We start from the raw sequence: 17736 nt of genomic DNA on the forward strand, positions 1-17736 counted from the left end.
CTCTCCAAGAAAGGGTGCACCGTTTGGAGGATAATATGAGTGAAGCAAAGGCTGAAATAATCTGCAATCAAGATGCAGTGAGACGTATAAAAAACACACAAGAAGAAATGGAGACTGTTGTCACAAATCTAGTTGCAGAACCACCCTCTTATGCTGGTGTCACATCTGGTAACAGCCTACCCAGAGGATGCAGCAGAAATAATTTATCACAGAGAGATCTTTGTAGAAGGCATTATACGCAGTCGGAGACAGAGGATGAACCATCAGGACGGGATGATGAAGCTGTTAGTCAACTTCAGGAAGCAAGTGTTGGCCTGAATAATGGAATGTCCGATGGTGATGCTGCAACGGCAAATGGTGACGCTGAACCAAGAGTGAGCGGTGTCGACGATGGCGGAGACCGTGACAGTGATACTTCACGTGTGGTGACTGGAGGGCGTGGTGACGACGAGGTTGGTAGCGAGCAACACGGCGTCGATGCAACGCGCGGTGGTGATGGTGGTGGTCTTGGATCGTCGTCTGGGAATGGAAGTGTCTCAAGAGATGGGGCGTTGCCGCTTCGGGGTACCGGCGCTCCAAGAACGGTTGGCGCTCATAGGAACGGTAATCCATGGATAACAGTGGGACCTAACGGCAAGCCTGTCAAATCAAACCCCCCTCGACAGCCTGGAGGAGGATTCCTGCCCCGCCATGTAGGGGAAAATCCCAGGCAGGGCGGCAGGCGGCGTGTGCAGGGTAGTGCGACCAGTAACATGTTTAAGGGCGCGCCACCCCCAAGGAGGGATTTTTTTCTCTCGCGAGTTGTGAGTAACACTGATGATCAGGTTATAAAGGATTATATAAGAGACAAGGGAATCAATGATTTTGAATTGCAGTTAGTATCTAATGAACATTCCATATTTAAATCATATAAGCTATCAGTTTCTGTGGGAGACAAAATTAAAGTGTTGTCACCTGATATTTGGCCTCAAGGCGTTTGTGTTGAAAAGTGGAGAAATAGGAATTAATGTTTTTGTACAATTTCATGAAAATGGAAGACAGTAGAAATTTAACGTGTGTTTCATATAATTGTGAATATGCAGATGATTTAAGGGCACCGTTCCTAAGTGAGCTTTATAATCAAAGTGATTTTTTTTTAATCCAGGAGCATGGTTTGTTTATGAGTCAGCTTGATTGGTTTTATGGAGTGGGTGAGGGTGTGAATGTGCACGGGGTCAGCGCCATGGAGGAGGGTCGGCTGGTGCGGGGTAGGCCGCACGGCGGAGCAGCCATCCTGTGGCGTGACTCCAAGCGGTTTCGTGTCACTCCTGTACCTTATGAATCCAAACGATTGTGTGCTGTTCGAGTTCATTTACCAGAACAAACGGGTTTGGTGATATGTGTATATATGCCCTGTGATGATCAAAGAAGTGACCAAAATGTGAATGAATATGTAAATATACTGAGTGATATAGCAGTTCTTAGTCTTAGTAATGATATAGATTTTATATTAGTAGGTGGTGATTTTAATACTGATTTTAGCCGTGTTACGCCCCAGACACGGGCCTTTGTTAAATTTATCGATGAGTACAGGTTTTATTGTTGTGATAATGATGCCTTATCCACAGTTGCTTATACTTATTGCAGTAAAGGAAATAATTTTAAATCCCTGATAGATCATTTTTTGATATCAGACAATATATCTAACTTCCTTCAGACTTATACTACTATTGATTCTGTAAACAATCCATCAGACCATATAGCTATAAAGTGTGTTTTAGATGTTACTATTTCTTATAATGTGGAAAATATTGAGCATGAGACCTTCGAGCGCATATGTTGGCATAAGGCAAATACTGAGGATATATTAAGGTATAAAGAGTTAGTCACTGGATATCTGTTAAATGTTCCCCTACCGGAAGATATGTTAATGTGTAGAAATAATATGTGCACCCAGCATGAAATGGAAATAGCAGCATTTTATGATCATATCACCAATGCACTTATAAAGGCAAGTAAAGAGTGTATACCAAGGACAAATTGTGGGAGAGTTAAGAAAATTGTGCCAGGCTGGAATGATTGTGTTGAGGGTTATTTTCGCACTGCTTTGTTTTGGCACAGGTTATGGGTAGACAGTGAACGACCTCAGCAAGGTCTCATTGCCGAAATACGCCGTACAACACGTAAATGTTATCACCAAGCACGCAAGATGGTTATAAAGCAAGAAGAGTTAATAACTACAGAGAAATTAGCTGAGAGTTTGCAGGCTAGTGCTTCTGGTAGACAGTTTTGGAGATCTGTAAGAAACAAGGGAAAACAGAAGAAAAAAAACGCCTAAGGCAGTTGATGGAAAACATTGTCCTAAAGATATAGCTGATTTATTTAAAGGAAAGTTTGAAGAGCTTTACAACAGTACCTCATACGATACAAATGAGATGGATAGCTTAAAATCTGCCATCAACAGTGTAATTTCTTGTCAGAAAAATAGTAATGAAAGTATACTCTTGATTACGCCTGATGAGGTGCGTCAAGCACTGCGGAGAGTGAGGCCTGGAAAGGGAGAAGGTGAGGGTGACCTGATGTCTGACCATCTCATACATGCTGGTGATGTGTTATACGGACACTTGTCTGTACTGTTTTCAGCCATGTTGAGGCACGGTTTCTCTCCCCACAGCATGATGAAAGGGGTTATGATACCGCTTCCTAAAGGTCGTTGGGCAAATCTTAATACCAGTGAAAATTACAGAGCGATTACTCTTAGTAGTTTGATGAGTAAAATACTGGATAATATTGTATTGATGAGAGAAAGGGATAAACTATTGACCAATGATTTGCAGTTTGGGTTCAAAGAAGGAACATCCTCTACTATGTGTACAGCAATGGTGAGAGAAACTGTGTCTTATTATGTATCTAAAGGTACAACTGTTTATGGGTTTACTTTAGATGCAAGCAAGGCTTTCGACAGAGTTAATTATTGCAAATTATTTGATATTCTATTGAAACGTAATGTATGTCCTCTTATATGTAGATTATTGTTAAACATGTACGTAAATCAAAAACTAAGCGTAAGATGGAATGACTTACTGTCTAGTACATTTGAAGTGAGTAATGGAGTCAAACAAGGTGGTGTGATCTCTCCTATACTGTATTGTGTTTATGTAGACGGGTTACTCACGGAATTGCGAGACTCTGGCGTTGGCTGCTACATGGGTGGCACCTATGCAGGAGCCTTCGGGTTTGCTGATGACCTAAAAGGTCTAGCACCAAGTGTTTTTGCTCTCAAGAAGATGATAAGCATCTGTGTAGATTATGCATCGAGATATGACATTGTGTATAACGAAAAGAAAAGCAAATTAATAGTTTTCCACGGTAATAAAAGAAGTAATATAATTCCTAATGTAGAAATTAATGGTAAAACTATTGATATTATGGAGGAAATTGTACACCTGGGAAATGTTTTAGGAAGAAATATTTTTAAATGTGATACTTCTAAATGTGTGACTGATTTTTATCGACAATGTAATTCATTTTTATCCCGTTTTAAGGGTGGACTGTCACATGTAAGAAATACTTTGTTTTTTAAATATTGTTCTAGTTTTTATGGTAGTCAACTTTTAAATGTGTGTGATGGTAGCATGGAAGCGGTGTACCGAGCGTGGAGGGTTGCAGTGCGTCGAGTGTGGAAGCTGCCCTGGACCACACACTGTAGTCTGCTTCCTCACATTGCTAATGTTATGCCCCCAGAAATGTGGTTCGCAAAACGGGAGATTGCTTTTATAAACCAAATATTAACATCAGACAATATGGTTATAAGAACAATAGGAAGAATGGGGGTTTATGGAAGACATTCAATAATGGGCAGTAATGTAAGATATCTTTCATACAAATTTAATATGAATATTGGAGACATCAATAAGGTTTGGACGCAGCTGCAGTGTGACCAGTACGAACTTGCACGGACTGGTGCACAAATTCGTGAATTGTGTTTGATGAGGGATAGATGTGATACCACAATCTTAGATGTAAGGGAAACTAAGATGTTGATTGATGCTTTGTGCACCGAGTGACGTCGGATTCAGTATGATATTGTCTAATTTAGTATAAATTTATGTCTTTTTTTTTTTTAATAATTAAATGAAATGTTTTTCTTTCTTTTAGTTTTAGTATGTATTTTAGTTTGTGTACACATCTTGTGTGAATAAAGAATATTGAATTGAATTGAACTACTACTACTCAGTGCCAAAGGTTATGTAACTGGCGACTCGGAAGCTGGAGACTGGCATTCCTAAGAACATTTTTCTCCCTTCCTTTTTCCTTTTGTTTAGAACACCAAATGGGAGACGAACCAGGGGCTTCCTTCCCCGGAGAGCTGCCCCACAAAGATGAAAGAAACGGACGGCCACAACCAATGCCAATCTTCCTCCCGAGATGACCTGCTACCCCCCTACCCCCTTTCCCATCTACAACTTCCTCCTCCTCCTCCTCCTCCTCCTCCTGGAAGTTTACGTAAAAAGAATGAGGAAAACGGCAAGTAAAGAATGGAATGTACTGTGAAATCATTCTATTTTACCAGCGTCTGTAGCAACTCAAAGTAAACGGTTATGCATTATTCCGAGGTATTAATTAAGATAACTGATCCAATGGCCGTGAGAAGAATAATGCAATTACGAACTGTACCACTAATTTCTGACTAATAATAACAGTGTGGCGATTCTACAGAGTAAAAATGAGACAATTATTGAAGGATTTAAAATACACAATTGATCACTCTTTTGTTACCAGTGTCTTTCAAAATCATACATTAAAATTGTATCACATCATTACAATAAGCTTTAGAAGTCATGCCAGCCCCTACGAGTGTGTGTGTGTGTGTGTGTGTGTGTGTGTGTGTGTGTGTGTGTGTGTGTGTGTGTGTGTGTGTGTGTGTGTGTGTGTGTGTGTGTGTGTGTGTGAAAACCAAAAGGCACCATCTCCAATCTAACTTGTAACCACAGAAACTTGGGTCACGGCGCAAGTTTAAGATAAAATTTTGAAACACACCACAATGTAATCGAATATTTCAAAACTTTCACCATTTGCGTAAAACTTTTGTTCACTGAAATCATGTAGAATGACTTCAAAACTCAAATAACACGTGCCACAACATAACAAGCAATGTGCCAAGAGCAAAATACCCGATAATAGAGCTGCGACATCGAATTGGCAACTGGAAACAGAAGCTAGGATAGGACGAGATAGGTCACCATGTATTCAGAAACGCTTTGCTCTCTCACCACGACTATTTTCAAAGACCACACAGATGATTAACCAATTTCTCATACGTGTTTTTCCTATTAATAACAAAGAAACCTTATTATTCTTTACCTAGAACCGTGAGACCATCATTAAAAGTCCGCGTAACTTTAACTAAAGCATTAATAGCGGAGATACGGCGAAATGTTTCAGAAGAGTCCAGAATAATGAGACAAACAACACAAGTTCCATGGCGACAGTCTCTGATGAATGGCCGGGAGAAAATGGAGGGCCAGGCGGGATGGTGATGAGACGGCTGATGGCTATTTTTAGGTTAAGGGCTCAGGGTTGTGTCTGGTGCCGCCCACAGCTGCCACTCCTAACAAATCATCTAATGGACGTTTTTTTATTATCTTATATCTCTTATTTTTAGGTCAGATGGCGTGGTTCATCACAAGACAATCTCACAAAGGAAGGTGATCCGCCGCTGTGTCCTTTAAAGTTGTGTAACAGACGCCCAAGAGAGTGAAATAAAGCTGGAATGACATAATTATTAACGTATTAACACAGACTATGTAGAAGAGGAGAAAACATTATCCTCACCATTACCAACACCACCACCACCATTATCACCATCATGACTACTCGTAACAACTGTTCCTATCACTGCTTTCCTTCTGACAGACAAACTGACATTCTTCTCCCTCGTCTCCCCCCTCCCCTTTGTCTCAATTCACTCACCACCACCACCACCACCACCAAGACCTCAACAGTGGCTACATTAAACATACACTGCAGCTGCACTCAAGAACCACCATTACCACCATTATCATCATCACCATCACCAATATTACCACCATCATAACGGCCACCAGTAAACCACCACCACCACCACCACCACCAATAACAACACCAGATATTTGTCACACACCACCCACTCACATCACTGCTACTTCCCCCCATATAAGTTAGAATACAAGTTAAATAAGGAACATAACAAAAGAACATGTTGAGACTGCATTCCCACACACACACACACACACACACACACACACACACACACACACACACACACAAACACACACATACACTGTTCCTTATCGGGTCTCTGTGTGTCCGTCACCTTTCAATACCTTTCACGTAGACTTTGTGAGACGGGCCGAGCTGAGGGACGAGAGGAGAAAAGGGAGGAATGGGGAAGGTATTAGACGAAGGAACGAGAAAGAGAGAGAGGGAGAGGGGGAGAGAGGGAGAGGTAAAACGGGGGGTTAAGTCTGATAGAAAGGGACATACTGGATAGGGATTAAGAGGAGGAGGAGGAGGAGGAGGAGGAGGAGGAGGAGGAGGAGGAGGAGGAGGAGGAGGAGGAGGAGGAGGAGGTGCTGGAAATGGTCACTGGTTACTTTCTTTTCTTTCTCTCTTCCTTTCTGTATTCGTGCTTTTTTTTTTACTTTTTTCTTTTTTTCTTACTCGTTATTATCGCTTGCATTCTTTTCTTTTCCTATTTTTTCGGGAGATGGGGAGGATTTCTTTAATTTTCGTTCAGTTTCTACCTGGTTCTTTTTTCGATTGCAGTCTCTCTCTCTCTCTCTCTCTCTCTCTCTCTCTCTCTCTCTGCGTGTTCCTGTGAGTATTTCCTCCCCTCCTCTCTTTCTTTCTCCCTGTCCTCTTTAGTTTCCTAATTTTCCTCTTGGTCTTTCTCGTTTTTCGCTTCATTTTTCATTTTTTTCTCATCCCAACTCTCTCTCTCTCTCTCTCTCTCTCTCTCTCTCTCTCTCTCTCTCTCTCTCTCTCTCTCTCTCTAGTCTTTAAACTATATTCCTTACCTTATACTAAAAACGGCAACGCATCTCTGTGACTTAAGGACATTTACAGGAACCACCTACGTGAGGGGAACCCCGACGGAACATCTGAGAACAGGTTGAAGAAAAATAAATTATTCCACATAAACATCTGGAACCGCCTCAAAATGTAATCAATTCCCCCACTGGCTCAAGTCCAACCTTTCCGCAAAATTTCATTGGAATCCTCTGATAACTTAGGTGATATGTTCCGGGCAGACAGGCAGCCACACAAACCTGGACTAGCAGTGTTTGGATTCTCTATGGGTACTCTCCAAGGTATACTGTATTGTACTTTTGCTAAGGGAGGATGGGGAGTACTGATATCGACAAGAGTAGTAGTAATAAGAGCGGTATCAGTGTTAGCATTAGGTACTCCTCTAACTGAACCTTCCTTTGCTATTATTTAACTTCTTTGAGACTTAGCGGAATCCCATCTCATTTTTAAATTGTTCTTGGCCTTGGTGCGTCTCCCTTGTGTATATAAAAGGAAAGTAACGTCACCAGGAGCACCACCAATATCAGTAGTAATATCAAGTAAAGGGATTAGCGTCAGTAACAAGCAGTGGCAACGATTCAATTGGCAATAGATCAACACACATTTCTCGGTCACCACTACAAGCAACCAATCAGCAGACGCCCTCACCTAATCCCTCACCACACACACACACACACACACACACACAGATACACACACACACACACACACACAGATACACTTCCAACAGCCTCAAGATGTGCCTTCGCGCCTCGCCAAGCACAGTGACCAGCAACTCTCTCAGGAAACGTCTCTATTTCGAGGAGAGCTATATTTAGGCTCTGTTTTCCGATATCTGAAGAAAAGCACTCATGTATCCAGGCCACCATGCCCCGCCCCGCCTGCAACACCCCACTCCTCTCCCTCTCCCTGCTCTTCATTCCTCTGTCCTCATCACCACGTCTATCTTCCTACGCAGCAGTTATGCCACATGTCCCTGCTGCAAGTGTCACCTGTGCATGTATAAGTGGGTTCATTAACAGGTGAGTGCACGGTAGAAAAGCAGGTGTTGTTAGGCAAGAGTGAATGGCTGCATTTGGGGATGCGTGACAAGCCCAGTAACAGGTGGCACGGAGGATAAATACTCGGAAAATGACCAATATTAGTGTGTGGCTTTGTTGCTGTTCCTGTTTTAGCATCGTAATCTAAGTGATGATGCAAGATTAGGAGATAACTCAAAGGCATTAGATACAGTGATGAAATGTCCTTTACTAGGGATCTTCAAGCAAACCACATAAAAGTAACAGTGAAAACAAAACCATATCAATGAAAAACAAACCAAAACAAAACACATACAAGTCTCACAGTCAAACGTACAGTACAATATAAGGCGTTTCTAAGTGTCATTCCTCGTCGAGCTGCTCAATCCATCACCGGCGCGGCCTCAGCCAATGCATGCCTGCACCCCGCCACTACTGCTGCTACAGGAGGCTGATTTGTCTTGACACATGCCTTCTGCCCTCGCTAAGGCCCCAGTTACTAGCTTCCCTGGAGACGCGGCAAAGGAAACGAGGAGCAACAGGAGGAAGACGAGGAGGAGGAGGAGGAGGAGGGAGTGTGTTATGTTGCGTACCTGCCCCCAAGCTATTGCCCTGACTTGCTCCTCTCCTTGTGTTACGCCAGCCGCCACACACACACATACACACGCACACACACACACGCACGCAGCCTCCTTCTCCCCTCCCGCCTCGCATATCTTCAGGTCCACACAACGTTAACTGAGCCACGCCGCCGCTACAAAATAACCTAATCTAACCTAACCTGAGACGCTAGCAAATACCTACCCCTCTCATTTTTTTTCTTTTCATAATCAAGGACACGTATTTAACCACATGAATAAACAAAAGTGCGTATAAATAGATCGCCCTCTACACACACACACACACGTTACCACAGCGAATCTCCTACAAGCACACTAGATCTGGTTCTCAGCCACAGACATCCCACCCACTACAGAAGCTCTACTCGAAAAACCCTCACGCAGGAGAGCAAGACGAGAGTTGCCTACGCACGAGGGAAGGTGGGAGGATGGTGATCAGACCGCTACGCCAGCAACAATGGGGTAGGGAGTGGTGCATTGAGAGGCTGTGGTGTAGCCCTGAGGGAAGGCGAGGGGGCATTAGAGCAGGCAGGGTCAAGACCGTCAAGGGAGGACTACTATTGCACGCTGCCACCAGGATTATGTTGGGGAAATAGTAGTAGTAGTAGTAGTAGTAGTAGTAGTAGTAGTAGTAGTAGTAGTAGTAGTAGTAGTAGTAGTAGTTGCTGTTGTTGTTGTTGTTGTTGTTGTTGTTGTAGCAGTAGTAGCAGTAGTAGTAATTGTTGTTGTTACAGGAGTAGCACCACCACTACTACTACTACCACCACCACCACCACCACCACCACCAGCAGAACCACACACAGTAACACTATCGACAGCAGCAACATTAGCGGCAGTAGCAAAACCTATTCTCCCGACTCAACAACGTACTGGGAGACGGGAAACAACAGTCAGCAGCTTCAGGTAAAGCCAGGCTGATAACAGAGGATTTGGCCGAGGCTTATCACCACACCGCAGCGGCTCAAAGACTCAGCTGATAACAATGATCCAGTATAATCCGTCAAGCATCTGTATCGTATTACCGGAACCTCGCCTGGAGCCGCATGTGTCCGCCGCAATAAGCAAGATCAAGCAGGCTGATGTAGACAGTACGTGTAACTGTGTGTTATTCAGCGCCCGCACTCCGCCCCCGGGAAATGTTTGAAGTGATAGGCAGGTAGGAAGGGAGGGAATAACACCATGGTACACTGCTACTAGGGAAAAAAATGAGAGAGAGAGAGAGAGAGAGAGAGAGAGAGAGAGAGAGAGAGAGAGAGAGAGAGAGAGAGAGAGAGAGAGAGAGAGAGAGGATAAAAAATAAGTATGCCTCTCTCACCACGATTATTTTCCAAGGCCACAGAGATCATTAACCGGGTTCTCAAGGGTGTTTCTCCCGTTAATAATGAAGAAATATTGTTAATTTAATACTAGAACCATAAAAACACCATTAAAAACCCGTATCATTTCAACTAGAGGATTTCTTAATGAAGTGGAGGTGCGGCGCTAAGACTTTCTAAATATGGTTTTAAAGTCTCGGGTCCTCGGTATCTCGGCGTCACATCTACTTCCCCCCTTGCTTCCTCTCTTATCTCTTCTTCACCTTCCCCTGCACAAGGTTCCCCAGTAGTGTTGTGTCAAGTTAAACAGTATTATTTCATAGCAGCAGAGGGATTTTTCAATGCAATGCCAATAATAAAGTTTCGCAGTTGTCTCTTTTTGTGTGTTTATTGCACCACTGACACGTCTGTTGAAGACTTTGAAGTGATATGTGAAAGATAAGACATCACTGTGGCTGACTCTCTCTCTCTCTCTCTCTCTCTCTCTCTCTCTCTCTCTCTCTCTCTCTCTCTCTCTCTCTCTCTCTCTCTCTCTCTCTCTCTCCAGTTTATTGTGATATTCTTAAAACTTATTTTATAGAAATGTATATATATATATATATATATATATATATATATATATATATATATATATATATATATATATATATATATATATATATATAGCTCAAGAAAAACTATTGTAAAATGCAATTATACTTCTGAATACATCTCTCTCTCTCTCTCTCTCTCTCTCTCTCTCTCTCTCTCTCTCTCTCTCTCTCTCTCTCTGAATCCCTGAAATGTACGTTTAAACCACCGATATGTCCATCACTCACTGTTGCGAGAGAGAGAGAGAGAGAGAGAGAGAGAGAGAGAGAGAGAGAGAGAGAGAGAGAGAGAGAGAGAGAGAGAGAGAGAGGGCAGCTAGGCAGGTATTATTTGATGAGCAATGACAACCTTAACCAACCAGAGGAAAGGATGGACAAGTGGGAGCCGCCAGCTAGTGGAGCGACGGACAAAGGAGTCTTAAAGAACACCACCTGTAACAAACACACACACACACACACACACACACACACACACACACACACACACACACACACACACACACACACACACACACACAACTTTTTACAGAGGACCGTTTGTTAAAGTGAGGCAAACTGAGAGAGAGAGAGAGAGAGAGGGATGGAACAGGTGAGTTTGGAGGAGGAGGAGGAGGAGGAGGAGGAGGAGGAGGAGGAGGAGGAGGAGGAGGAGGAGGAGGAGGAGGAGGAGGAGGATGTGACGGATGAGGGTAAGTCATTCCTGCAACATAGTAACACCTGCAACAACAACATCAACAACAACAGCAACAGCAACAGTAGTAGTAGTAGTAGTAGTAGTAGTAGTAGTAGTAGTAGTAGTAGTAGTAGTAGTAGAGGGGCCTTCGCCTTTACTACTACTGTTAATTTAGATAAGATAGTACAGCTTATCACACAAACAGCTTCTTAGGGCTGTCTGCATATCTACTGTTGTTTGTTGTTCCATTGTAGAGTAATGGAGGAGGAGGAGGAGGAGGAGGAGGAGGAGGAGGAGGAGGAGGAGGAGGAGGAGGAGGAGGAGGAGGAGGAGGAGGAGGAGGCAAAAAAAAAAAAAGCAGATCTACATAAAAAATACAGAAAGAAAAAAGAAGAAAAGAAAAAAGAAAAAGCCCTACCAGTCTACGCTAACTTCCTCTTCCCTTTTGTGCCTCATTCTTACTCATTCTCACCCACTCTCGCCCACTGCTGTCTGAACCTTCACTAACCTTTACCCTCCCCCTTCTTCCCAGGAGTGTAAACGTGTACAGGAGTCTGCTGCGGGCGGGCAAGTGGCGGAGTGAGGGACTGAGGGAGGTGTGTGTGTGTGTGTGTGTGTGTGTGTGTGCGGACCGGTTGGCAGGCGTGGTGGGGGTGGTGGTGATGGTGGTGGTTGTCACGCCTGACGCCAGGTGCACGAGGCCAGCTGCCCCAAGACACCCCAGTCCTCCTCCCCTCCTCTTTCTCTTCCTCTTCCCCTACTCCTCCTCCTTTTCCTTCTCCTTTCACTTCCTAAAGCCCTTACAAGTCACCTTTCTCTCTCTCTCTCTCTCTCTCTCTCTCTCTCTCTCTCTCTCTCTCTCTCTCTCTCTCTCTCTCTCTCTCTCTCTCTCTCTCTCTGACAACCCCTTCAAGTACTCGTCTTCTCGTCACCAACAGTAGCCGCTTCTCGTGAATAACAAGATATGCAGATGTCCGCACTATGGTGATGAGACGCTATACACACACACACACACACACACACACACACACACACACACACACATACACACACACTGGGGATTTGCACGTGCAGCTTCCCTCCAAATCTACGCATCCATTTATCTCTGTTTCTGTGTTATGTCAGGAGGGACGTGATGCAGGGAAATGTAATATACGTTCTATCCCTTTGCTTACATGTTATGGTGAATATTATTATTATTTTTTAACAAGGTAATTACTACAGAGCCTTGCTGTGTAGAAAACTGTTGCGTTTGTTCAGAAATCTGTACAGGTCATTGAACTTGTCGCTTGCAAGGGATAAAAGTTAAGATGATCATCTGACTCTTAGTTACATTACAATGTACAAACAAACGACTCATTCTAATTATCCAAAGCCAATATTGTTAAACGTTTTACTTTTTTCATCTCAACTTACCTGCTAACTTTTTTTTTTCATAATCCCTAACAACATTTTAGGTACTTAGTTTTGTATCACAGCAAGCTGAATAACACTGCAACATGAAAAGCGTACAAAATTATGGTTTATTCTCTGTCTCTCTTCTCTTTGTCCTGGCAAACAATTCTTTATACTGTTCTGAATGTTGTCAAAAGACGCCGAGAGCATCACAATGAACAAACTCTGGTGGAAGTTACTGAAATTCACAAAGATGCTCCTGCCTAACAAATTCGTATCGTCTGAGGGAAAAACATCCCCTAAGAACTTGACTACTCATCTGTGACCTTTGAAAACAGTACCGTTAAGAGAGCAATGTTAAGAATACTGGTTTTAAGCTCTCAAACTACAGCGGAGATACCAAGGTTTGCCCAGATCTCACCAGCGGGAAATCAAGAAAAAAATAAGTACCGGTACAGTTTGAAGAGAAAGATTTTCAAGAGAGAAGTATCAAGTATCAAGAACGACATATAAACTGGAACTTTTTTTCTGTTCATTTTTTTTTCGGGGTTGGGGCGGGGGGGGGTTGAAGCAGCAATTAATTAAAGGGGTTACTTTTTTCATCCATTTTCCTTTATAGACGTAAAATTAATGTAAATATAAGCAATCCCAATGTGTGACACTATTACATGTAGCTGCGTGATTAGAAAAAGAAACTGTGATGCTTGATGAAAATGAAGCACAAAATCCTGTTTAAGCACCTAAGACTGCGAAAGGTCAGCTGATCTACGCAAGGCAGTTTCTGAGCATATAAAACTTCATATCCGTACATTTTACCCAACCTCCTCTTGAAACGATCATAAATTTATACAGTCTACTCTTGAAACGATCACAAATTTACCCAACCTCCTCTTGAAGCGATCAGAAATTTAAGCAACCTTCTCTTGAAACGATCCTGACTTTATCCAACCTCCTCTTGAAGCGATCAGAAATTTAAGCAACCTTCTCTTGAAACGATCCTGACTTTATCCAACCTCCTCTTGAAACGACAATAAACTTATCCAATCTACTCTTGAAATGATCACGAATTTATCCAATCTCCTCACACCAAATGTCTGTTTGTGATAAGCTACGCAATCTAATCCAAAAAAAAAAGGAAGACATGAAGGGTAGTAAAGGCAAAGACTCATCACCACCTACCTCTGACCACCAGTACCTTAACCATTAACATTATAATTAAGTACTGCCAGGAAAACTCTAACCTGGTACAAGAAATTGGCGGAAAAAGAACTGAAAAACTGATGAACTATTTTGACCGCATAGAAAACGTAATCTTCAGGTAAAAATAAATAAATAAATAAATAAATAAATAAAAATATGCAAATGAATAAATAAATAGAGTTTAGCGTTTTCATCACCCAGACTTTTACCAATTTAGCTTTTCCTTAATACTACGTAGCTATTGACATTGCATCATCGTACAGGAACAAAAGCATATACATACATACACACAGGAAGATACTGGACACTCTCTGGACTGGAACAAGTACTGGAAACACAACTCACCTGGAAGACAAAGGAAAACAATATTAGGAGCCAGCTTAGAATAAAAATGGGGAACAAAGAGGAAGGGGAAACAGGAAATTAAAAGTCAGCTGGAGAAACTATACTGCAGTGATTCGCCACGCAGACGCCATGACTTGTGGACGTGAGGCGGATCTTCATCACAAACAGCCCCGTGAGGACCAACGAGGCTGTTACTTACTGTTTTACCGAGAGAGAGAGAGAGAGAGAGAGAGAGAGAGAGAGACTGGTGATAATTGGTAATAATTACTCGGGGGCCACAACAGCTGAGGTCACCATGGCGCCGCAATGACGGACTGATTTAAAATTATACAATGAAAAAGGTGCAGTTAGACGTAAAATAATAAACGATAAAACTTGCCAAGCTTCTGGAAGAGAAAGTTAATTTTTAAATACTTTCACGAAGACGGTAACCTTTTCCAGGAGAGAGAGAGAGAGAGAGAGAGAGAGAGAGAGAGAGAGAGAGAGAGAGAGAGAGAGAGAGAGAGAGAGAGAGAGAGAGAGAGAGAGAGAGAGTCTTTTTTTTTCTCATATACACCTATATAGTGGTCACCTCTTCCTCCTCTTCCTCCTCCTCCTCCTCATCATCAAGTTCAAATAAGGAACAAAGGAAGAAGTGACTAAACGACTACCTCTTTCTCAAACCCTCCACAAAAGCCTTTAAAGATGGCCACGCACAGCCTCCAGACAGCTGTAAAACCATTTCAGGACTGCCTTCACACTTTCACGATGGCATCATGACCACTCGCTCATCACCCGCGCCAGCTCAGCGGTCTGCAGCCTCAATCACCAACACCCAGCGCCTCTCTATGACCTCCCCGCCCCTTCACCACCCTCCGCCGCCTTCACCTCGTCTACTCGTAATCTCCCCTGCTCAAAGAAGTGCCCTGCCGACCCGCATGGCTTTCACTCACGAATATCTTTGCGTGGAGTTGTCAGATAGTGCTGGATCCTCTCTATGTAAGTTCCACCCACGCAGATCCTCCCACTGAGGGCTTAAGTAAAGATATTCTCCCTATAAATTATCTAAATGTAAGGTAGATTAATGGAAATAGTGTAAATTTCAGCCAAGTTAAAAGTTTAGCCATGTAAATTCTATTCCAGCAATTTATTCCTTCGATGACGGATTTTCAAGTTAGCTAGGTGAGAAAATTGCGTGCAGGGAAGCTTAAAAGTATATGATTGGATCTGGTATCGGTGTTCTTGTTCACTAATCTGCTGCCACCACCACCACCGCCGCCATTTCTGTAAGTGAATAAGTTACGTAGTTTTTATACAATTATGAAAAAAATGCCATCAGCTTCCCCGCAACTTTTATTCTGACCATTTCTACTAGTTAACTTTTTTTTTTTTTGTATATCAGTGGTTATACTTTTTGAATTGCACTTTTGTCAATCAACTGAACTCGGTACTTTATTATTCCAACCTGCACTGTTTCGTTTAGTGAAAATTAGAATTTTATATACTGTCTTTCTCAATACTCAAAACACTATCTTCATTCAATTTACTTTTAAAATTAGTCATCTCCATTCATTCTGCTTGAAGTGTAATTACGTGTGTTAATCTTAATACAGTTTACATAAAATGTGTATGCATGACTATTACCTCAGTTTGCTTGAGAAGTTAATTAAAACATTACTTCTTAAATTAATCAAGCTCACTTAAAATTTTACATCTTCACGCAGTTCACATTACAATACCATTAGAGACGGATGGCAGTGTGCACTTAACAAAAGAGAGAGGCAAGACAGACGAACACGCCTGAGAACCGTAAATATATACAGCGAAGAGGTATTCTCAATGACCTTCGGCCTGGCTCGGTTCAGTGGGCAGACGCGCGGAGAAAGTCAGAATGCGACCCACAGCGGGGCGGCAGACAAAAGAAGAGGCTTTTTCCTGACTATCATCCTCGCGGCGACACAACGCAGACGGAAAAAAGGTGGAAATACTCAAAAGTGACCCTTGTGACGCACGGGTGAACACAACCACAACTGTCCATCCAGTGACATTCACACACACACACACACACACACACACACACACACACACACACACACACACACACACACACACACACACACGTGTACAAAGAAAGAGATACGTGAATGGCATTAAAAGTACATAATTCACCATAGAAGTATAGATATCAGGAACAAACTATAAAAAATAACAAAGACATAGAAAAACTTGACAAATACAAATACGGAGACAGAACCACACGACTGTAGCTCACCCCATATATGCCACACACACACACACACACACACACACACACTGCCAGCCATCATTCCAGGAGCCGCTTAACATGTAGGTGGCAACTTTGCATAGAAAGCAGGGAGATTGCAGTTCCGCATTAACTTCATCAAAAATAAGGCTTTCTGACTCGACCCCCCCCCTCGCTCCCTCTCTCCAGCCACCTACTCCACACCACCCTCACAAGCTGAACTCCTCACAAAAGTTCAGAGAGGACCCTTCCCCCTTCACCCGTACCACACCCCAGCCCTCACCGCCACGCCAACTGTCGCCCCCAAGTTGTGTTACGACTATTACGAAACTTGAAGCGGACCAAGAATGAGAGTGACAGCGCGGGCAGCAACAGCAGAGGCAAGGAGAGACAAGTATCACGATGCATGAGTACAGAGTTAGGAAAGAGAGAAGAGAAATTAAGGTTACGAAAGAATGGTCACAGTAAATCAAGGGTAGAAGCAGCTTAGATGATCAAAAGTAAAGGTGCGAAACAGACAACAAAAATGCAATATTAATGTGTTAAAAGCACTTGAAATGTGACGCATGAGTAAAGTATAAAGATTAAAGAAAACGTTAAAGTTGGAACACAAAAGTAAGACCAACAAATTAGTAGTAAGAAAGAAGGCAGAATTAAGACGGACGGTTCAAAAGAGACAAGCTGGACGAGCAAGAAGAATACAAAACAAAGTTGACGTAACAATAACAACAAAACGGGATTAGCAGGAGGAGAGAAAGAATACCAACAATACTCACATTAGAGGAACAATGAAGAGACTGGTAATTAGAGAACCAAAATAACACTGCAAATGCCTTCAAGGAAAACCAATAGAGTACAATAGAAGACTACCTATAACAACAACGAAAGAATAACGAGATGAACCTGAGGAGAAGAACACCACCACCAGTACCAGTAAACAAGGACAAGGAGAGGCCAATAACAAGACCATAAAGAAAAAGTCTACCGGGGAAGTAAATAATTACATTCAGGCACAAAGAGAATAACAGGAGACAAGGTTAATAAGGAAGAGATCCGCTCACTTCACCTCATCCAACCAAGGGCCGTATTCTGAAGCACTTCTACACCGCATCGCCACCACATTTAAAAAAAGCTCCTTATTTCAAGTTACACGGGTTTTTAAGCGCGTTTTTTTTACGTTTCTAGAGCCAGACGAACAAGATTTCTACGTTATTAGCAGGAAAAAACTCCTGAGAACCTGGCTAATCATCTCTGTAGCTTTTGAAAACAGTCGTAGTGATAGAGCA

The 17736-nt window shown here is 42.6% G+C and overlaps 1 protein-coding gene across 3 annotated transcripts in view; it reads right to left on the bottom strand.

Moving 5' to 3' along the window:
* LOC135111178 (neurogenic protein big brain-like) overlaps positions 1–17736 on the bottom strand; it is a 122208-nt gene that overhangs the window by 70218 nt on the left and 34254 nt on the right. The window lies entirely within an intron of this gene.

The sequence above is a fragment of the Scylla paramamosain genome, chromosome 21 (assembly GCF_035594125.1).
Source record: "Scylla paramamosain isolate STU-SP2022 chromosome 21, ASM3559412v1, whole genome shotgun sequence".
NCBI classification, from domain to species: domain Eukaryota; kingdom Metazoa; phylum Arthropoda; class Malacostraca; order Decapoda; family Portunidae; genus Scylla; species Scylla paramamosain.